This window comes from Manis pentadactyla, chromosome 12 (genome assembly GCF_030020395.1).
Source record: "Manis pentadactyla isolate mManPen7 chromosome 12, mManPen7.hap1, whole genome shotgun sequence".
In the NCBI taxonomy this organism is placed as follows: domain Eukaryota; kingdom Metazoa; phylum Chordata; class Mammalia; order Pholidota; family Manidae; genus Manis; species Manis pentadactyla.
Window position 1 is genome coordinate 64,111,320 of NC_080030.1, and position 24,472 is coordinate 64,135,791.

Consider the following 24,472-nt stretch of genomic DNA (forward strand, 5'->3'; position numbering starts at 1 on the left):
ACCTTATCAAAATCAACACCCCTCAGCTAAATAAATACATAATTATCTTATGGCCTTTATAATACTGAAATGAAGTTCACAGATAATATATCTGACACCTTAATTTTGTGCAATCAATATAATGCCAAAAGAGAAGTAACTGGTAACAGGTATTTCAATATGTAAGTTCTTAGGTTTTAAAAGTCAATATAATGCCAACAAGAAAAGCGATTTATAACAAGTATTTCACTAAGTTTTCAGGCAGAAGCTCACTAGAAGACATAATGAAAGACTTAGGACAAGTTAAGCTATAGGATCAGAAACTATTTACTACAAACGAGAAGTACAGGAAAGTGAAAACAGATATGAGGGAATGAGAGGTGCTGGGTAATGTGCATGAAACACTGGAATAAAACTAGAATAAAAACTAGTGCTAGAAATACTCACCAAACAGGTATTCTATCCAAGGTAATGTAGAACAAATCTCTTTCTTTGGAATATCCCAATAAATATTCATACAGGTCCTACAGAAGACATGAAATTCCCAAGCAGAGGGGATAATTCTCCTTTGTCTAGGACCACTCACCCAGCACTTTGGCACCTCTGCTTACCCACAACTAAATGCTGGCAGTGCTTCCGGAAACCCTGTGCCAACCAAACTCACCCTGCTGGTGGACACTCACTGCTGTTACAGAGGCAAGAAAAGCTCTATGGTTAAACTCACATTTTAAATTATTTTTTTCAACTGAAATTTTTTAATTTCAAAATTTCCTTCAAAGTTGAGTTTTCTAAACTCACATTTTAAATTATTTTTTTCAACTAAAATTTTTTAATTTCAAAATTTCCTTCACAGTTGAGTTTTCTAAACTTTACACATGAGAAGTTCTCAGTTTCCAAGACACCTGTGCTTCACCTGACTAACTCCTTCGACCCCTGTTACCTTTAAAGCTGATCAGGTCTGCTAGAATCTAGACTCCAGCATCTCCAAGGTATGTAGTGGCCTTGGGCAAGTTACACAATTTCTCTAGCCCTCAGTTCCCTTATCAGTAAAAAGGCCTGCTGTAGAGATTCAGTGTATCCAAAAGGCGACTATGGAGTCTAATGCCTCATGGAACAGAAAATTCTATCCACTGAGAGAGAGTTCAACAAACCCAAGTAAGCAATGAAAATTACACCTACATTCAACACCTGGAGAGCTAGATTCAAATTCGCTCCAAACAGAAAAATCATATAGTGAACTAACTCAAGCTAGGTAGTTCTGGGGAATATAAAGATGACAGCAAGCAGCAAGAGTTAAATATCTGTTGAACACTAATCATATGCACAAATTTTTTTGTTCAATGCTGTTAATACACTGTTTAATCTTTATGACTACATAAGGGAGTTCATATTCTTAATCCTCTTCAGATAAAGAATCTCAAGTTTAAAAAGGCTAAAGAACTTATTCCAGGTCAAGCAGCCATAAAAGTCAGAATGATCAACTATGTCTTATGCCAAAGTCAGAACCACTAATAATGGCCTCTAAATGCTAGGCTGTATTACTGCACAGAACTTTCACTTCAGCTGCCTGGTTCCTCCTAAATGTACCCACCATTAAAACAAATAAGAGGGTGAACATCACTTTCTGGACATTATCCTTTCAGATGTAAATTCTGAACTGTATTCAGGACACCCATTACTATTCATTAATAAACATGTTGCCATGAACATGTCCATGCATTCAAGTAATATTCATTGTACTGAATTAGATTTTTAAGGAGCTAACTGGAAAGCACAGTCCCTTAATTCACTAAATTAAATAAAATACCTCTTAAATTTTAAGAACTGAAGCAATGATATAACTTTAAATATGCCAGACATATTTCCCTTTAATAGTTGGCAATTTTTTTGTTTCTGTTGTTTTGGAACGTATTCTGCTAATCCAATTATTTTTCCAGTGAAAATGGAATTAGTGAATATAGGAAATTTACATCTTTTTAAGAAAAATGTATTGATTTTTAAATTATAAAAGTTCCTTTTTGCTAGGGACTAAAATTTTAGGTCCCCCTTGGAACTAAAAATTATGATTCTATACAAATTCTACCAGAAGTTTTGAGTATATTGCATGTACTCTGTCATTAATACTCATAAGGGTGTAGGAATTCTGTTTTGAATAGTTTTCTACCTCAATACAAAGACTGGAGGGGAAAAATATGCAGTCATGCAGAAAATTATTGGAGGCAATGAAAACAGAACAGTCTACTTTGCTGATTTCATTTCTCAACGGCAAAAGAAAACCTGGTCTTTCTCACCATCAATCACAACTTATTGGCTATGCTCACAAGAGCTGGTAAAAATCTGATGCCTGCATTATCCACAGAGGGTTCCTGAGGACAGCCCTTTTATTGCTCCAGCACTACAAGATCACTTCAGATGACCTCTAGGATGAATCTAAAGGTGGCAGGGTCCAAATAGCATCAAGAAAGAAATAGGTGAAAGTTTGTCCTCAATGACTTCTGAAATTCATTTTAATACCATCAAACAGACTCACTGCTAAAATCCTAGAATCTCTGGCCTGTACGTTTTTTTTTTCATGGATGTCTTCCATCCCTGGCCCAAAAGGAATAAACTCTACTCTCCTGCAATTTCTCTACTGGAACAGAACTCAGTCCCCCAAGGCCTTGCAGAGTCACCACTATTGCAAACACGCTGGTCTTGCACTATGTTTCAACTCCTCCAATTTTAGGACAGAAATAAGTGTAAGTAATAGTAACTTACTAATTTTTTACTTTTATTACTTTATTTGGTAAGAGGTGACTATTTGATGGGTCTGAATTAGAGCTAATTGATGTAAACAAAACCAATAGAACTTGATGGATAAGATATAATAAGTGGAATGCCTTTCCAAAGAACATGTAGTATGAGGGATGCAAACACTATTTTCAAGAATTAAATTTGAATGTCTTTTGAGACTACTAAGAGACACAAAGTTCACTCTATCAGGTGAGCTACCATTTCACTTAGGAAATGGCACAAGCTTCTTTGGTCTCTTGTGGATTGCACTTGGAATTGAATGCATTTTCAAAATATACTGGCACATACTCATCCTTGTAAAAATGCAAAATAAAAAATAGTTGAATTATCACTCTTTTTAATGTACTTTTAGTATATCTATTGACATAAAGAGTACAGGTAGCAATAAACAAATTACACTTATTCCAAAATAGTGCCTTGTCACATATTTACAAGCTATCTCTTCAATTGAGCATGCATTTCCTAAGAACCTGTTTCATGCCTACCATGGTACTATTTATCCAAAATCTATAAATTAAAAAGGACTGAAGGTGCTCATACAAACTTTTGTATTTGACAAGATAAAATTTACATAAATAAAACCACCAGAAAAAAAAGGATGTGATAAAAAGTAATGCCAAAATATGTTATGCACAGAGAAGTGCTAATGGAAAGAAAAGGGCCAGGCCACCTGGGCCAGCGTGGTAGGGAAGGTGTTTGAAGGGGACAATACCAAAAACAACCAACCATTCATGGTTAACATTTCAATAGTGCTATGCAATCAACAATCCCATCTGTAAACCAGAAGTAGTTTTAGCCTTAATGAAAATGTTCTCTTGCAGAGCATACTTAAGAGGACCACCAGATTCTGCCTCAGATGTCTGAGATAAGGACAGAGTGGGTACATAGTGCTTTGGTTAGTATAGACTAAAATGGGTAAATACACAAAGGCGGGTTCAGGAAGAAGGCATAATGAATAGTGTGTAAGGGGCAGGCAATCTGCCTAACACAAAATTAAATCATCACTGGGAAGTACTATGACCTCTTCTTGGAAACAAATGTTACTTATATGATCTCCAACTATAATTTTCCAGGAGACTGGGTTAGGAAATCAAGTCTATGGTTTAAATATGTTTTCTTTTAAAGGTTTATTAAGTTGCTTGACATAAAAGTTCTTGTAGAACTCAGAAGAAAACAACCCTTTGGTGGACTGGATTGCTGTTCTCAATTATGCACTCTTTTCCTGAAAGGGAATTACATACCCACACCCTTTGTTATGCCACCTTTGCAGTAGCAGGCAGAGTGTACAGGTGACTCTTGAACAACAAGGGCAGTGGGAAATGGGCTTTAGGGTTGCTGACCCCTGTGCAATCAAACATCTGCACACAACTTTTGACTCTCCAAAAACTTAACTACTAATAGCCTTCTGTTGACCAGAAACCTTACAGATAACATAAACAGTCAATTAACACATTTCTGTGTATGTATTATATACTATATTCTTACAATAAAGTAAGCTAGAGAAAAGTAAATGTTCTTTCAAATTGCTGCAAATATCCAAAAAATAATTACAATATATTTATTGAAAAAAAATCTGCATGTAAGTGGAGTTGAGCACTCAGACCTGTGTTGGTCAGGGCCAATTGTACATCTCTGCCCACTTGGCCATGTGGCTTGTTCTGACCAAGAGACAGAGGATTAAGTGGACCTATTTCAACTTCAGGCTCTAAGAAGAGGCCTGACAAGTTTCTGCTCTGCACCAGAAGAGTATGTTCCAGGAAGCTGCTTCTCCTTTTTTATTCCAGGGCCCAGGACAAAGACATGTGGAACAGATCTGAACTCCTACTTCAGTTTTGGAGTCCAGCCCAGCCCCGCCAGACCCAGCCAAGAGTAGCCAAACTGCAGTCAACCTGCAGATTCATGAATGTGAAATAAGTATTTGTGGTTCTAAGCCACTAACATTTGGAGGCTGTTGTGCAGCATTATCAGAACAAAAAACATCCCACACACCCTAAGAAATATCCTGATCCACAAACTACTTTGTGGATTTTTATCAGGAAAATCACAGCCACATAGTATACATTGTTGTCTCTAAGAATAATTCTACCAAGGCCTAGAATACCAAAGCCCAAAGACAGAAGCAGGCAATTAACACACATAGCCAAGACAGCTGACTTTCCTTCCAGCTGTCATTCACCCCATAACCAATATGCATGGCTTTGGAAGTTTAGCTATAAGAAGACATCATTTGACACCAAGGGTGACTTTTGCATATCTTGCTATATCGATCTATCAACTTTGATATAACTTACTGTTATGGGTGGAACTGTGTCATCCCCCAAAAAATGTCGACGTTGTATCCAACATATTCCCGAATGTGACCTTTTTGGAAAGAAGGTCACTGCAGATGTAATTAACTAAGATGAACTAAGATGAACACTAAGAGTGTAGTGGGCCTCTAATCCAATGTGATTGGGGTCCTGATAAGAAGACGGCCGTGTTGAAGACAGAGACACACAGGGAGAACACTACAAGATGGGAGAAGCAGGACCCCAGTCATGCAGCTGCAAGCCAGGGAATGTCAAGAACAGCCAGGAAGTCACTCAATGCCGGACAAGGCAAGGAAGGATTACTCCACAGGTTTCAGAGAGATCATGACCTGGCTGACACCTTGATTTTAGGCTTCTAGCCTCAGGAACTGTGAGACAATGAATTTCTGTTGTTTAAAGCTACTCAGTTGGTGGTTCTTTTGTCAGAGCAGCCCTAGGAAACTAATGCACTTATTTTAAATTTTATATACTCTCACTGTTCCAAAAGGATACTGCATCAAAAATGTTACATTACTTTCCTATCATGTCTATTCCGCCACTTTCTCTTATAATTTAAAGGAAATGTGGGCATGTATTTGTGAGCATTGGTAAACACTATTCTGATTATTAGAGCAGAAAGCTCACACAGTTAACATCTGTACCCAGGAGATAATTCAAGCACTGCTTATTTGAGTAGGTGCACTAAGAGCTGACCTGATTGTCTAGGAAAAATCTTAACATAAAAGGGGTTTTGAAATATTCTGGGAATGTAACATCACCATGTATTACGCTACTCTCAGCACACTTCAGTGATTTTAGTCTAACAAAGTCATACTGCCAGGTTTCCTGCACACACTTAACACTCTCTTGTACCATTTTCTAATTAATTACTCCTCATGCCCACATTTCCTCCAATCAGACTTAAGCTCTCTAAAGGCAGGGAATGTGTCTTACATTTTACATGCATGAGCATGCATGCACCCACACACATTACAATTCCTAGTTTAGGCTGGGCAAGGATTTATATTTAATAAGTTGATTTTTGAGCTGTTGTGGTTATATATTTAACAGAAAATGACTCAGATTGTGGAATAATATGTTCTTTTGTTTTGGTTTATTTATTTAGATTAGTGGTCTCCAGTTTTAAAAGTTATATTCCACATCAATCAAAGTATCTGAGCCTGAAATCCTAAATTGAGTATTTTTTACTGAATTAAAAAACATGTCTTCCGCACTAACATATTTCATTATAAAACAGAAGTCATGAAAAGATACAAACATTATAACGATTTCTTCCCATATCCTCATGGGGCACATGAACCCTGGCTGGGAAACCACTGGTACAGACTAGACTACAGAGCAGATATGTGAAAACATTTCCTAGGATTTGGTCCTTTCCAGGAAATGCAAGATCTATGAGAATCTAATGTACTTATGAATTTTAAACATTCTCTGGCAAATTCATGAAATTCTCTTGATCAAACAAGCAGTATTTTACAGTTCATGACACAGGTGTCCTTGCAACTAGGATTCATTTGTATATTACTAGACCCCAATTGTAAATGCATTTGCTAAGTGTGGTGGTCTATGCAATTGACCCTGTAGTTTTTAGGCTTTAGGAATGAAAACTTATTATTAAATTTTCAGGCAAATATCTATGACTAAAAGAACCAAATGATACAACATTCATATCTTGACAAACGAGCAAAGGGGAAAATGGGAATAGAAAAACTCATGAATCATCTCTTAAGAATGTTATCAACACAACATTCAGTCTTCCTGTTACATGTGCTTGTAGGTGGACACCACTGTACCAGAAAACTGAAGGACATAGGAGAAGATAAAACACAAGCCCTATCAACTTACCTACAAGCTCCTAAGCCATAAAACAAGCCAGTGTTTAATAGATGGTACAAACATTGAAGTGCTGAAAGAGCTATAATCAGGGGTAGTCTTGGAAAGTGTTCACGGAATTAGGTATCAATCTGGTACAGAGTATTGGCTGTAAAGGAAAAAAATTTGCAAGGAAATTTCACATAGAGAAGGCAGCCCAAGCCTGGAGGGAGGAATTACCCCCGTGTGTGAGGGCTACTGAGGATTCTCGCCCGACTGTTGTGCTGAGTTCATGCAGGTGGGGAGTGGGAGATAATAAGGCTGAGTGCTTGAACCTGGCGAGGATACAGTACCACTATCATCTAAGCAGCACACTCTGGCTTAAACTTCCAAAAGAAACACCACTACAGAAATCCCATAAACCATTTCACTTGGTTCTACTTTTTCTTGAAGAACTAGCCTTGAGGCTGATGTATACACAAAACAAGCAAGCTAAACACAGGAAAATACCAAGCAGATGGTATGTGGGTAAATTTGTTGGGGAAGTGAAATATTCATAGCTTTGAAAGAAGGAAGTAAAATTTGTCAAAATGAATATGCATTTTGCAAAGAAATGGTGAGAATATAAGAATCCTGTAACATTAATTTTAATAATTTCTTCACTGTAACACATATGGATAACAACTAAAACTGGGAAAATAGAAATTACCTATGATCCCATCAATGGGGAAAAATGCTTTGGTATTTTGTCACTGTCCTTTTTTCCTACACAGGTGCATTTTAAAATCAAACTAGGATCTTTGTGTACATACAGTTTGGTGTGTTACCACTTAAAAAAATTACTTCCTTGTTGGATCTGTCTCAAGTTTTCACAGTACTACCCTTGATAATAACTAATACTTTTATAGTTGCTTATTCTGTGACAGACAGGATTCCAAATATTTTACACATATTAACTAATTCTCAATACAATGTAGAAGGTAGATACCACTATCTTCATTTTACAGATGAGAAAACCAAGGAGAAATTAACTTGCCCAAGTTCATAAAGCTGGTAAATGGTGGACTAGGACCCTAAGCCAGGCAACTGCTTACAGCGTTCCTGTTCTTAACCCCTTAACCCTCAGAGGAGGAGTTAAGACCATACACCTGTCTCCCAGAGACAATGTGTTTATCATTGAAATTAAGCCCGAGTTTCTTAGGATGTACTCGAAGGATAAAAATCACTGGTGCGAAGGGATTCTATAAGCTAAACTGCTGTCCATCTGAGGTACACCAACATTCCCTCTCGCCATCCATGACAAAGGAATACAACCCAACCTCCACTTTGCTGGCATTGCTATGGACTTTTAAAATCTAATTAAAATCTGCATTCCTTTGATGCAAATGAAGTTGAATATTTTTTCATGTCTTAGCCATGTGTACTTCCTGTTTTGTGAATTTTTCCATTCCTGCTGTAGAATGAAGGTCTGTGTTCTGCACACCCCCAAAATTCACACGTCAAAAACCAAATGCCAAAGCGATGGTATTGGGGGCGGCCTTTGGGAAGTGATTAAGTCATGAGGGCAGAGCCCTTGTGACAGGGTTAGTGCCCTCATAAAAGAGGCCGCAGAGAGCTCCCTATCTCCTGCTACTGCGTGCAGACACAGTGAAAAGTCAGTGACCTGGAGGAGGGCCTTCAGCACAGCTCGACCATGCTGGCACCCTCCAGGACTTCCAGTCTTCAGAACTGTGAGCAATAAATTTCACTGTTTATAAGCTATCCAGTCTACGGTATTTTGTGGCAGCCTGAATGGACTACTATTCCTTATTAGAATGCTTTTTAAAGAGTTCAGAAATACTACCTTGAACTGGGTAGGTGCTGTGACTGGAGATATTAGACAGTTGTGAAGAGCTGTTTCAGTGGGACCCTACAGGCCGGCAGTTCCTTGGGGAAATCACCAGGACCTAGGGCTGAGGGCTCAACTGTTACAGGCCCTCTCCACAGACTGAAAGCCTGAAATCATACTTTATTCCACTATCTAGTGGCTGGAATATTTCTTAATTATACTCAAGACACCCTCAAATCCTGGTATCAATATGCCTGGGGCAACAAATCAGTAAATCTCATGCTTGCTTAGTGAGGTCAGAATTATAGATGGACAATGAAAGATCTTGAGGGAACTCACACAGAACCATCTCATGAAATTTTCCTATTCCACACAGCATACCTGGTTAGTGGTCAGAATCATCCACAAAATCAGAGGATTGCACATGAACAGGGCTGAACAAAAACTTTAAATTCTTACTATAAATCCTCTGTTAATCAGTCAACAGCAAATTACCTTATGACAGATACTTTGCAATAAAACTGAGCATCTGGGCACCCTCTGTTTACTTGGCTTGGAATTAAAAATACCTCATTCACCTACTTTGGAATCACTTATCAGCATGGACCTCTCTCTAGATGGTTCATGTCACATATCAGGGTCAGTGTTTAATACTTTTAATTTCTTAAGAGTAACCTTGTCTCCTATTAGACCACTAAACTTCAGTAGTACCCTATTAGAAGGCTTTTACTGCATTGTATTGCAACTACAGAGGCAAACGGGGTGCAGGAATAAAAGACACCCTCCCAGATGTGGGCCACAATAAATATGAAAGTTATTTTCAATGAGTGTTAACACAGTGCTTGAGAGAGAATTAGTGAAGTAAGGCAGAGATGCTAAAGAAAATGATACAGACATGTATCCTATTGGTGGAGAGGGGAGAGTAGAAGACGGATGAATGGTTAAAAAAAAAACCTTCAACTTGGGGTTTTTTTCTTTTAACCAATTTCAGCATGCTATCCAAAATCATAGTCAATTTTTACTAGAAAGGCAATCTTGCTGTTTATGAAAAATGGCTGTTCCCACTAGGGAAACCTACTTGGAACACTAAATTACATGTAGTAGGCTCCATGAGTTTATGGAATCTCAATTATGAATGGCCTTGCTAATGAAAATAGGAGGACATAGTGTTCTAAGTAGAGGAAGCATGGAGAAGAAAAATCATATGCTATGCATGTGCAGAAAGTGACCGTCAGTTTTGTATGGCTAACATAGAAATGATTAACTTGGGATCCATAAACAAGGGCATGGAGGCAAGACGGTGTCTGTGGTGTGTGATGAGACTGCACACTTTCATCAGATTTTTAAAAGGATCCATGATTTGGTTGGGGTGGGGGGTAGAGGGAATGAGTTAAGAACAATTGTGAGCCAAATGCATGATAGGGAGGGGTAGGGGACAAGGGATAGATTCCTCAGGGTCCAAGAGACCAGACTAGGATTCATGGTGGATTCCTTCCTTTGCAGAATGGAAATCTTTGGGAGGTCTGAAGAAGGAAGTTTAAAAAGGAAGACTGGTTGAAATGTGGAATGAAAGTAAAATGTAGGCAACAGTCCAAAGCATCTGAGGAATCAAACAAGGGCAGGGGGAACGGAGAGAAGGGAACTAAATAAATGGCGAGGCAATAAATCCAGCAGACTGAATGTTCATATTTGCTTGTATATACATAAAACGTCACTAGAAGAGTCTCAATTAACTGGTAACACTGCTTGCCACGGGATAGGAAGAGCAAGTAATTAGGGAAAGAGGATGAGAAGGAATCCTCTTGTCTTTTGAATCACATGAAGATACTGCCTACTCTAAAAATAATTTTTCTTTAAAAAGACATGGAGGTTATCAGAATGCCCCCATATTATAGAACTGCCTTTTTGTAAAAATTTGCCCACATCTGCCTCCAAGCTCCCTCCAATGTTTCAAATTGCACTTTGAATTCAGGTTATTTTTACACCAAAGGCTCCTAGATTGCACCCATGAATGACCCTTGAGAAAGGCACTCTCTCTGTTGACCTGGGTGGTAAATATATCAAATTGAACTTGCCATCATATAGATGTAAAAAGCTATTTACCTGGTTAAATTCAAGCAACTCAGCAGGTAGTTATGAAAACACCATAATGAAGAAAGTCTGGTTGATCAGCTTACGGGGCTCAATCTTCTAAATTTTATGGTAAATAAGAGAGGCTCAAAGAATAATCTGTATCTAATGTATTAAACCAAAGATGAACAAAATAAATTACTGATGTGTAAGAGGTCAGATGTGAGGTCTGGTGTTGTAAGTGTTAAGCTAGTTTAGGCTACCAGCCCTTTGAAGATGACTGGTTTTTATTATATGGAATGAATTGATTTAAGTTGAATGGTTTTACCAATTTTAAATAAGTGGTCATAAGTTTAATAGTTAAAAATAAGTGCAATTCAGTTTTGCAAAACTATGTAACATTGTTTTCCATTTGGCTATGTAAGCTCAAATACACTAAACTTGCAATTCTTGTTCAAAACATATTTAATGGTACCAATGTAAATCAAAAACATGTGTCCAGAGATCAATTTTGCACATGTTTTCATTTATAGGTTTTATGTTGTATATTATGCCTTACTGAACAAAGGATGTGACTCAGCTTAAAATATTAAATTCAATAAAGTGGGAAAATATAATTAGATAAAAATTAGAATCAAGAAAAACAAAGTAGAACAGAAGCTCAAGATCAAATGGAAAGTTAGAACATCAATATTAGGTCATGGGTTTTATAGGGTTATTAAAATTGAGTTGGAAATTTGACTCTGTTTTTCCTAGTTGTAAAATCAGAAAGGGAAATATAATCAATTATCTGAGTCTAGTTTTGCATGATGAAAAAAAGACACACAATAATTGTTTAGGGGACGTAAAGCTTTCTTTGGTATTTAGAACTGAATGGAATTTCTTGCATGGGTCTTCAAACAGGAACTGCAGAAGGGAACATGGTCTTTTAATAATATCTCTTAAGTAATATATCAGTAAGTTTCCTGTGACTGTCATTATTAATAGAATCCCTCAGTGTAAGCACAACTCAGGGAGATGGATGAATAGATATGAAACAACATAACCAAAGTACATAGTTCTGATGATCTGGCTGGACTCCTGGTCTAACACCTAGAATTGGAGGGGAATGGGTGAATGTCATGGCCTTTGTTCTGCCACCCCTTGGTAAATATCATTTTCTTCAATTAAGCTTCTGATCAACTTTATAAGCAGACAAATCATATTTTCTGGCATGTGCAGAAACAAAGGCATTCTATACCCTTGTTGAGGGGAAATTAGTACACAAGAAATTTTCTTCAATTTGAAATTCAAGATTATACAAATTTCTTTTCTATGTATTTTCCACAATCATAACAATTTTGGTTCTAAAAGCTGTGAATTGAGTGGATCCTACTGGATATAAACAGCAACAAAAATTATGGGCTGGAATGAAGAAAGGACAGTAAATAACACTTAGCAAGGAAGAGATAGAGGTTTCAGCTACAGAACTTGGGGAAGATACATAAAGATAAGATCGAGTAAATTCAGGTCTTAGACTTGCATTCCAGTGGTGCATGTGGAGGCGGACTGCTGGGGGCTCACCAGACAGAACCCAGGTAGTGAGTCACCCAATCACAGAGACACTGAACATTTGCATGCAGGACACACACAGAAAAATGCCTCTCTCATTCTGAGATTAGAAAGCTGCTCTGATTTGCTCAATTTCAAGGCCAAGAGCACCAGCACAGCCTAAGTGTTCAACTTCTACTTGTCAAATGAACAAATAAGTATTTATGACCTACAGCAAAATAAAAAATTTACTATAACCATAGGGGAAAGCTCTTTTGAGAAGTTTAAAGCGATCAAGGAAGAACAATGTAAATTATGTGCTCAATATCCCTTATAACAAATTTAAAATGTATAAAATGTAATTATCTTTATTTCATGGGGAAACTTTTGTTTTACTAAATCACAACATATTTTTCATAAACTGCCCCACTTTTTGCTCTCCCCATCTTATTACCTTTTACATGGAAGTGTTATTTCCTCACCATCTAGGAAGTATCCAAGTAGGCTGGAGAAGCAATAGAGAAACTAAGGCTTACCAGTTTTGTGAAAGTAAGTCTTTGAAGGTAATACATACTCAGGATGGTGAAGAGGTATTTAAATGACAAAAAAGGAATGAAAGAAAGAAAATAAATGAGTGGATGACTCTCAGGTAATTTTGTTAAGCAAAATTATGATTGAAGAGAGATTAATACTGACTCCAACAACTTACATAACAGAAAAATAAAAAATCAGAACAGGAAATACTATAGTGTAAAAATAAAGCAAATGAAATGTGACGCAGTTAACCTTGATATTTTCAAGATGCCATAAATGTAAAAGCAGAAAGCACTGAGTCTTCCAAACCACTGATTATACCACCACCCTGTCAAATTTGGAAATTGATGTTTATATATTGAGGAAAACCCATACAGTTGAAAATGCGTACTATACCATATATTTTGAATCTTGAACACTTAATGTTTTATTTTCTCCTTTACCTATAATAAAACACATTATAATTAGATCAACCACAACTCAACTCTAAAATGAGTTAATATGTCACATATTAACCAAATCATTGTTACCTCTGGAGTAACTTGGAATTTTAAACATGAATTGCACTTTTTAAAATTAAGTTTAATTGAAATGAATTTATTACCAGTGAGATTGGAAAATCTGTAAGCTTAGACATGAAATGAATTTATATTAGGAGTTGGGGACAATTACTTCATTTAATAACAAAATAGAGAAGGATAGTATATATGGCATATACGGTCCTAAAAAATGTCAAAATTCAAATTTAGATGTTAAGATAACCGTATTTGACTACACAAAGAAGCAATTTTTAATATCCAATTAAATGTCAATAGCCACAGGACAAATACATTTTAATTCTATATTGTCTTTAGATGAAGCGTGGAACACAATTCATTCAACAAACAAGTAATGACAGTTCATTATGCATCAGAGGCAGGGGATTACAGATTGAACAAGGTGAAGACTGTCCTCACGGAGCTTACACCAGTTTATTTTCCAAAACTCTAAACCTTAACAGGTTGATACAGAACTGGAGCTTACAATAATCCACTTTCCACAACTTTAAACCTTATTGCTTAATATAAAAAAATTTTTAAATGATAGCCTGTGAATAATCTTGCCAAAAACTCTGATGTTTGAACTTTACACTTGGACAAGAAATAACTCATAACCAGTTTCTCAGAAATACAAACTGTTAACACCTAGTTGGAAGCTAACATATGCCCAAAGCTGCCTCTGCTGGCCAATTTGGTGCATCCTTCCAGCAGATATCAACTCCGACACCTGTATCAAACTTGCCACTGTTAACACATCCCTTCACGTAAGCTGGAGGCTCCCAAGTAGGCAGCCCCGGAATACCCTAGCCTCATCTATCTCCGGACTAATAAGACTTCTAGAAGGACCCTAGAAGTGACCCCAAAATGTTGACTCTAAGGGTTTGGGCCATCAATTTTAAATACCAGCCAGCCAGCCAGCTCTTAAATACACAAATCCACAGCGACTTTTTATATGCCGCTAAAATAACGCTTTTCGTGGCTACACGTTTGGCTAAAACAGGAAGAACGCATCTGCTTGTCCAGTCGAAGAACACATCGTGACGTATTTATACCTGAGCTGCTGAAAATCCAACGGTGTCCCCCCATCCCCCTCAACACACACACGAGCCAAAGGCCAACTGGTCCTCCCCACCCCCGCCAGCAGCGCTCACCCTGCCGGGCCCAGAGGTGGGATAGGGAAGGGTGAAGCTCTTCACTCCTTCGCCAGGAGAGGCTGTCAGGTGAACAGGGGGCTGGCGCCCAGCGCCATTAGCACACCTCTGCGCCCCACCAAGCCCCGGCGGGAGGCGAGTTTGGCGGGGCCTGGCCCCTGCCCCCCGCCCCTCCCCAGCGGCAGCATCAGCCGCGGCGCGCGCGGGGGCTGGTCCCCGCCTCACCCACCTACCTACAGGGCGGGGGCGCCGGCTCCCTGGGTCAGCGAGAAGAGGATCGTGCGCACGCATTTCTGGGAACGGTGGCCTCTGTTGCCCGGGGCGGGGCAGCGCATCCTCTGGGGTGGGCGGAAGGAGGGGTCGGGGGAGGACCGGGCGCCGAGGAAGAGCAGCGGAGGGAGGAGGAGCGCCGAGGCGCGCGGCCCCGGGGACCCGCGTCCGGAGCTGGTGGACGCGGCCGCAGTCGGGACTCCTCAGGCCTCTCCCCACGCTCGGCGCTTTGCCAGCCCTGCAGCTGCGTCCGCTGTCAGGGCATCGACCGCGGCAGATTACGGACCGGCCGGAGGCGGGGAGCTGCGGGTGGCGCGACGCCGGGCAGGCGCCCGCCTCCAGCTCCGCCCGGTCCGCGCCACGCTCGGCGCCCCTCAGCCGCGGCGGGAGCCGGGGAGCTCGGCGGCCCTGCTTTGCGGCTTGGGCTGCAACCGCGGCATTCTCGCCGCCCGAGCGACCTCCGAGCTGGCAGGCTGGGCACCCTGCCACTCCCGGCTGCTGCAGCCTCCGCTGTTTCAGCACAGCCGCAACCCGGGCGCGGCGACTCCGCCCCGGAGAGCGCGCGCGCGCGGCCTCCGCAGGCCTCGGCCCATTGTGGCACCTCCCACGAGCGAGCGCGTTGCCACCCCGGCGGCCGGACGCCAGGCAGTAGAACCTGCAAGGGTGTTCTTACCTCGCCCGGGGCGTCTCCCTCCCCTACGGCTGGCCGTCCGTGGTCACCACTGTAAGTGGGAAGTAGGGCTTTGCGAGCAGAGCTGGAGTTACAGAGCGTCTCCCCGAGCTCTAAGGCCTCAAGTTCCCTTCCAGCTCGGGGACCACTGGCCACAATAAATTCATCGTTCTGTCCTTCCGGCGTTGCGTTTCGCAAAGGGGCCCACCATCTCCTTCCACTCCTGCCCCCGTCCCGGACTCGGCATCCAGGATGCTGCCAAGTTGCAATCATTACAGCAATAGAGACGTAGCCATTGGGTCCTGCAGGCCGTCCTTTGGCAGAGACCCGAGAGAGCCGAGGTTGGGAGGATCTGCATCAGCAGTAGGGCAGTGCCTGGGAGCTTCCCATCCTTACTTGGGAACTGTTCCCTCTACGGCCCCATGATCAGCACTGCAAGATGACTCGGAGGTTTTGGCCGTGAGGTTTACCCTCACAGAAAACCCCAAGGCAGAGCCTGCAGCTGGTCTGATAGATAACACTGGTGTGTCAGAGGCCATCCACACTGGCACACTAGATAGTGGCCTTCCTTGGGCTGCTGATGCTGTAACAGCCTCTCATGAAGGTAGAACAAAGAATTTTAGCAGTGGTGGCCTTGGTATTTCAGTTGTAAGTGGTCACTGTCTTGCAAAATAATGGAGTAATCGCCCAATTCTGTGCAGAGCTTGTATCAGGTTGGGCCTCAGATTGACATCTTTTCGGTTTGAATGTGAAGAATTGAGTTATTTTTCTTTTTTCTTTAGTCATTGTGTTGTTGGCAAATTACAGTCAAGGGGAAATTAGGCTCCTAAAATTTAAAGAGCTGATTTTGTTTGAGTTCATGGCTTGGGATCTCCAGAGCAACTGAGCCGCTCTCACACTTCTTTGATGAGTGCTTTCATGATTTTGAAGTCTCAGGCTAATTGACTAAAAACAGGCAAAGAGAAGACATGTTCCATAACAGTACAAACTGTGATAAAACTGCAAAGACTTTTTGAGATAAGTTCTTTTAAGCAAAGTGGAGGTCCTGTGTGGAACAGGGTGGGCTCTGCACTGGGTAGGGGTCTATGAACCCCATGTTTTGTCAAGAAGCAAATTAGTGATTTTTTTAAGCACATGACTTGGCCATTTCCAGGCACTCTGACTGATCTAGAGCCCCAGTTTATTTTCAAAAGATACCTATATTTTTCATAATATATTCAGAATAACTCGATTATAGGAATGTGTTTGTATAAGTGATAGAATCAAGTCACTTAATGAGGATTTGGCAGTTGCTCACCTAAACAAAATTAATGAAGAGGTCTGCCTTAGAATGTAGTTTCTGCAGAAAATAAGCTTTGAGTTGCAATTCTTGAGGGTTTCTGCCTTTTTGCCACCAAAAGTCCCCTTTTGTTTTTATATGATCCCCATGTTTTGTCAAGAAGCAAATTAGTGATTTTTTAAATTAAAGATATAACAGTATATCTTAAAAGTAGTAGCCATTGGTTACAAAATGTTTGTCAACCTTTCAAAAACATTGCATGAAATTTAAGGATCCCCAGCTATTTTCATGAACTCCTCTAGGACTGCATGCTGTATTATATGCTTATTAAAACATCTTATTACAGTGAAAATCCCAGTTTAATAAAGATTTCTGCTCCCAGCTTAGAGGAGGAGAAAATCCCTCCTTAAACATTCTTCATTCATTCTCATTAATTCAGCATTTATTGATTTGACCAAGCCTTGTCTTTATAAAGAAATCAGAGGAAATAAAACCATTTCCTTATCCTCTAGGTCTGTGCTGTCCAGTACAGCACACATAAGCCACATGTGACCATTTAAATTTAAACTAAATTAAAAATGGTTTTTCATTCCACTACCACATTTCAAGTGCTGAAGAGCCACATATGGTTAGTAACTACTCTTTTGGACAGTGAAGAATAGAACATTGTCATTACTGCAGAAAATTCTTCTGGACAATGCTGCTCTTGGGAGATAATATGTAATGAATAAAATAATTTGGGAAATCTTAATGCACTATAGATCAAACCTCATTAGAATGTGTACTTCTTAAGACTATGGTAAATTTTAAGAATTCAGACTGCAGCTCCATCATATGCTGACTTTAGGTAAATTACTTAACCTCTGTTGCTTTGTGAAAGGGGATGATAACAGTACCAACTTTACAGCGTGGATAAAGGAATTAAATGAGATAATCCATAAATGATGCTTAGGCTGAAGTCTAGCATGCAACCTTCAAAAAAAGTTAGCTATTATTGTAACAATACACATTATTGTAATAAAGGTTTTTTTTTAAAAATTTCATCCCTAGCCTCCTCACTGTAACTGGCTGATAGATGGTGCTTGGTGAATAAAAAAATCATAATGCTCCACTGACTTTGTAGATATGGGGGCATCTGTTATGAAAACTGACCTTCCTATCTCTGTTGAATGGTTAAGGCTCTTACAGGGCAATTTATTGTCATATCACTTTTTCTGGGATAAAGGACCTGTATGAGGAAGCTTTGGGGTACATATAAAGAAACAGAGACCCCTTCAGCCCTTGAAAGAAGAAAAGAGGGTCCTGCATTTGCCCTCATACTTCTTGCTCCAGAGGACAGGGATTGGACCAGTGGAAGGCAACTGGATCCGAGTTTCAGGCATCAGGTGTTCTTGCAAGCAGGCTCCTGGAAGGCTTGGGGAGAAATTCCATGGCTCTGAGAAATGTCACCAAACAATAGAAACTGTTACTGCAAATGTGTTCACTATTTTTCTTACATGTCTACTGAGATAATATGTAATGAAAGTATGGCCAGTAGTATGTCTGTTTTTAAACACAACATTGGTAGTCTCTCATGGAACTGGAATTCCAGGAACACTGGCAAATACTGTTGGAACACTTGGCCAAAATGAAAGGCTCCCTGCATAAGAATGAGCTCACAACCACACAAAGGATTGAATCTTCTTAGGAATTTTTCTCCGTAAAGTGTTGGAAAGGAGATTTATGATTGGGGGATGAGTTTAGATTACTAGCACCAAGAAAGCTCACTCTAGTGGCTAAACCTATCCTCCTTTTTCTAGCACAGGGAGAAACACCTTTCACACACCTGACTTAGGCTGATTTGAGACTTGAGACATAAGAATTCCACAGGAGGCAAATAATGATGACATCTGTGGAGCTCTGTAGGCAGCCATCCCGTACCTAGAGAGGCAGAATAGAGTTCACTATCTAATAGTGTTGAAGTCAGGGACTCATTTTCATAACTGGGGTCTTTGGTTCAGCACATCATACATACAATCTTGGGTTTGAGAAGAATGTAAATAGGTCCTTTTATGAGTGGGCCTAGGTTCAGTGCTTCTCTCTGCTTGTTATAAAGTCTAAAGAGGAGGTAGAAATCTCCTTGTTATCTGAAAGGAGGAGCCTGCCAGGGTGCATTAAGAAAGAAATAGTAACATAGATAAAAACAGATTGTTGTTTGGGTGCCTGTGAACATGTAGAACTTCTGACTGATTATTTAGCTTAAGCTCAATAATTTTGCCCTTTTCTATTATTCACAGTTAATTCTATTCCTGGACAGTTTCTGCTGTCTTATTTTTGCTAAAAATAGTCTGTTCAATAGCTTTAGAATTCATTATATATTTTTTGAAAAACTTTTGAAATACATTTTCTGAAAAACTTATTCAAATAAGTGGGCACTGAGACACTGGTGCTAAGATATAATTTAAATGAATCCCTAAATTTAAAGTGACATTAAGTGGTGGCTATTGCCTGGGTTTATTAGGTGAAATAAATTTACAGTGAGCTAAAAAGTGAGTTTTTCAAAGGAAATAATTATGTATTCATAAAAAGTTTGCAAAAAAATGTACAGGTAAGTCCTGGGTTTCCTCCCATCCCTGTCACCCCGTTGTCCCCCCAATGGTATCATCTTGCATAACTACAGTATAATAACAAAACCAGAAAATTGATATTGGTATGATCTTCAGAGGTTATTCACATTTCACCAGTTTTACATATACTTGTGTCTGTGTATCTTTTATGCAATTTTATCATCTGTATAAATTCTCCTGCCCCCCACCACAATTAGATACAGGACTGTTCTATCACTGCAAAGCTCCCACAACCTGCCCCTTTATAGTCACATCCGTCCTACTCCCACCAAATCTCTATTTCCTGTCAATACTAATCTGTTCACATCTTTATAATTTAAAAATACTATGTAAATGGAATCATACAATATGTAACTTTTTGGATTGGCTTTTTTCTTTTCACTCAGCATAATTCCCTTGGGATCCATCCAAGTTGTTCTGTGTATCAATAGTTTGTTCCTTTTTTGAAATTCCATAGGGAGGTACCACAGTTTAACCATTCACCCATTTTAAGGATATTTCGGTTGTTTCTGTTTGGGGCTAAATAAGGCTGCTATAAAAATTTGTGTATGTATTTTGTGTGAGTATAAATTTTCATTTCTCTGGGTTAAGTGCCCAAGAGTACAATTGATGGGTCATATGGTAAGAGCACTTTCAGTTTTATAAGAAACTACAAAGCTATTTTCCAGAGTGGCTGTATCTATTACATTCCCATCAGCAAAGTATGTGTCATGAATGATGCATTTTTAATCCATTAAATAAACAGTAAAGTATAGTCATGCATTTCTTCTCCTATCCACTATTCTACTATACTGTAATTACTTACTTACTTGAACCCTATTAGACTAAGCTTCAAGGTCACAGACCCTGTTTTATTCACCTTGTATCTTTGGTGCCTAACTTAATGCCTGACATGCTAGATAGTCAGTAAATATTTGTTCAGCAAATAAAACTAATTAATGAACAGAAGGAGAGTAGCTGAGTCAGGCTGAAATCAAATTGAAAAATCAAATTGTCAACAAATTATAACTATTACTGAATTTGAATGGTACTCTGTGATTTTTTTCCTAATATATAACAACATTTTCAAATCAGAAATTGGCACTCTGTAAGGTGAGTCAATTGTGGAAAACCGATAAAAACTAAGTGCTAAATTATGTTGTGCCAAGGTTATGTGTTGTAGTACTTTGATAACAGCAAAATGTTGGAATAGTCTAAATGACCAATGATATAAAAGTACTCTTATAAAATATCTCTACAATAGAATGCCATGCAGTTATAAAAAATAATGAGAAAAATCTTTATGTAAAGAGTGGACATTCTTCCAAAAATATTAATTTAAAAAAAATCACAGAAGAGTATGTAAAATATGCCCCTCTTTGTGTAAAAATATATTTTAAAAAATTAATTTAAAAAGACATTTTTTTAAATGCATAAAGACATTAATTCTCCCTAATCTCCCTAATCAATTTATAAAGTGCAGGGTGTGCCTGGAGCATCTTGTACCAGAAAGTAAAGTACTGCTTAAAAATTTATAGGGACTTGTCAAAAGCCTACAGGAATCATCTTAGAGGGACCTCTTCTGGCCAAATTTGGAACAATTCTACATTCAATGAATAATGACAGCAATAGATTGTAGCACATTGAATAAAATTCCAAAAACAAAAAAAAGAATATAAGTCCAAACTGATATTTAAAAATTAAATAGAGAATAAAAAGAGAGAGGAGAGAAAGGAAAACTCTTTACATGACAATAATAAAATTAAAATATCACCATTTTGCAATCACCATAGTAATAACTGCTTCAGGCAAGGATCATCAGTGGATGCTGAAATTATTGGGTGAAAGTTTGCTAAGGAACAGAAGATTCATACATTCTTGAAGTATTACTTCCTTGGGTGGTATTAGCTTTTTTTGATATTTGTTAATCACAAGTGTAAAATAACAAATATGGTTGACACCTTCACCAAACGATCAAACTTACTAGTTTCCTATTGCTGCTGTAAAAAATTACCAGAAACTTAATGACCTAAAACAACACAAAGTTACCGTCTTACAGTTCTGTCGTCCAGAAATCTGACATGGGTCTCAGGGGCTAAAATCCAGGTGTTGGCCGGGTTGTTTTCTTTCTGGAGGCGCTAGGGGACAATCAGTTTCCTTAATTTTTTCAACTTTGAGAGGCATTTGCATTCCTTGGCTCAGGATCCCCTTCTTCCATCTTCAAAGCCAGCAATGGCAGGTTAAGTTTCTTCAGATCACATCATGAGGACACTAATTGTCCTGCCTCTCTTTTTCATGTATGAGGACCCTTGTGATGATTTGGGGCCCACACTGATAACCTCAGATAATCTCAGTCTCAAAATCCTTAATTTAATCACATCTGCAAAGTTACCATTGCCACGTGAAATAACATATTCTCATGTTCTGGAGATTAGACAGGGAACATCTCCGCGGGGGCCATTTTTCTGCCTGCAACATTTACCAGTAGAGATAATGCAATACATCAGCATTATGTACATCCTAATGTAATGCCCTGAAAAGGAAACATCACTTAAGGTGAGTTTCCTGTCCAATGAAGAATTTACCTAAATTGAGAGACTTTCTGAAAGAACAGTCCCCCACTATTCAAACAGGTCAATGTTGAAAAAAAAAAAAAAGATTGGGCAACTATTTCAGATTACAGGAAGGAGACTACAGAAACATAATTAAGTGTGATGTATAATCCTTAAGTAGATCCTGGATTTAAAAAAAAAGGATAAAAAGTGTTATTTGGACAACTGGAAAATTTGACTATTAACTATGTAATAATATTGTATTAAATTTAAATTTCTAAGTGTGATAATTGTATTGCTTGTTCTTAGGAAATACATAATAAAGTATTTTGAAGTAAAGTACCATTATATGTGCAACTAACCTCAAATGGTTCAGAATAATAGATCAAGTGAAAGTAAATATGGCCTAATATTAATAACTGGTAAATCTAGATCAGAAGTGTAAAATAGAAATATAATGCAAGCCACATATACAATTTTAAATATTCTAGTAGCTACATTAAAAAAGTAAAAAGTAAAAAGAAAGTGAAATTAATTTTAATAATATTTTAATACAATATATTCAATTATCATTTAAAAATGTAATCAGCATAAAAATTGAGATATTTTACATTCTTTTTTTTCACACTAAGGCTTAAAAATCCAGTATGATTTCACCACTTACAGAACATCTAAATTCTCACTAGCCACATTTCAATGCACAATAGACACATGTTGTAGATGCTACTAAATCCAACAGCACAGGTCTAGATGAAGGGTATATGTTGTGTTCATTATCCTATACTTCCAACTTTCTGTAGGTTTGGAAAGTGTCAAGATAAAAATTTGGGGGAAAAATAGATATTACTTTGTATATGCATACATATACAAAGGAGGGTACAGAAGAACAACACCAGTGCCTCTGGCAAGAAGAGATGAGTGATCAGAGGATAAGAGAGGGATGGCGGTTTTCACTGTATGTTTTGTACTTTTTGTACAATATTGTGTTTAAACCTATTAAAACTTAAAATTATTTTAAAATTTATATCTGCTTTATCTTCTTATTCAAAACCATACACTCCAACGCTAAGCCCTAGTAACCCTCAATTGAGAGGTAAGAGCTCCACTTACTGAACTCCATTTCCTAAAAATTCCTTGATATAGGAAAAAGGTGTGTATCCTATCTAAAATATAATTAAATTTAGAGATTTCTTCTGTTGATTTTTCCATTTTTATTGATTAGTTTTAATAAGTCTTTTTAATCTTCCTACTTGCATATGTCTAAACGATTTAGACAAATTCTATCAATAACCTAAAATCCATCTCTGAGTTGCTAAAAACAAACAATTTTCAAGCGCAGGCTCACCTAAATTCTGTGGTGATGGATGACCGCTGTAATTCAGAGTGGCATCGGACGTTGTAAGCAAATTCATTACAAATTTATATCTGTTTTACTTAAGCCTCCTTCCATCTTGCTGCTGAGAGGGGTCTCTTGGGTTACATTTGTTCAACCGGTTGGTACTTCCAAAGCTGAGTTACATCCTGTTGCCTCCTGCTTATATTTCATGAGGCTTTTTGAGTTCAGGCTGTGCTATAATGTTTCTTGATTCCTTTGGTAATTGCATCATTTCCTGGCCGTGTCTCCTACAGAATGCGAAGAGGTGAAGCAATTGGCTGGATAATAACCCTGAACAATATGAAGATAATGTAAACACGGTGGGTTTGAATTCGGGTGCAGATGCCCTGGTTCTTTACATCTCCCACAGCTCTCAGCTTCATTGGCCTGATCCCCAAATAAGTAATCATCATGATAGATTGAACGATCGATGATAGATAGATAGATAGATAGATAGATAGATAGATAGATAGATAGATAGATAGATAGATAGATAGATTAGATAGATAGATAGATAGATAGATAGATTAGATAGATAGATAGATAGATAGATAGATGATAGATAGATAGATAGATAGATAGATAGATAGATAGATAGATAGATAGATAGATAGATAGATAGATAGATAGATGATAGATAGTCGCGTCCTGCAAAGTCACAAGGTCCTTCCTCATTCTCATTTACAGAGCAAGTGCTCGGTGCCGAGGACGTTTCACTCAGCTCTGCAAAGTGAAATGCTCTCGGCCAGTGGCAATGTGTCGTTAGATTTACTACAATGTTTAGTTGGATTTAACATCTGCCTGAGAGGAAAAGAAAGAGAAATAGAAGTTAGATTTAGAAAGAGCATCTACATGATTCAGAAAGTAAAGCAAACTACAAGGTTCTGATCAGTACTTTAACATTCGTATAGGTCTAGACATTTGCATGGCAAGTAATTAGAATGAAATTTCAGGATGTCTTTTCCAGCATGGCTCTCGGAAGAGGATTGGAGTTGGAGAGTCCAGCTATTTTCCTTAAGAATCTCTGCGGAGCTTGGTTGGAAGATCCGAGAGTTTGCCTTAATTTAGAGCAGTTCGAAGCCAAGAACAGGAGCAATGGGTGGAGCTTAGAGGTAACAATCTTATTTTCTATTGGCCAGGTTTATGTAGCCTGTTTTAAGGAAATAAATAAAAGTTAAGAAGATACATCTTTAACT

At 38.5% G+C, this 24,472-nt stretch overlaps 1 protein-coding gene across 6 annotated transcripts in view; it reads right to left on the reverse strand.

Annotated features, from left to right (window-relative positions):
* NCOA7 (nuclear receptor coactivator 7) overlaps positions 1 to 15,870 on the reverse strand; it is a 152,801-nt gene extending 136,931 nt beyond the window's left edge. For 3 of the 6 annotated variants that reach the window (XM_036903891.2, XM_036903890.2, XM_036903892.2), the window contains exon 1: positions 14,779 to 14,980. The gene's annotated coding sequence lies outside the window, so the exon portion shown is untranslated. Of the gene's footprint in view, positions 1 to 14,778; positions 14,981 to 15,488 lie in introns of those variants that run through there. The other 3 variants (XM_036903886.2, XM_057489285.1, XM_036903888.2) reach the window with 3 other exon arrangements.
* Between the last annotated feature and the right edge of the window lie 8,602 nt (positions 15,871 to 24,472).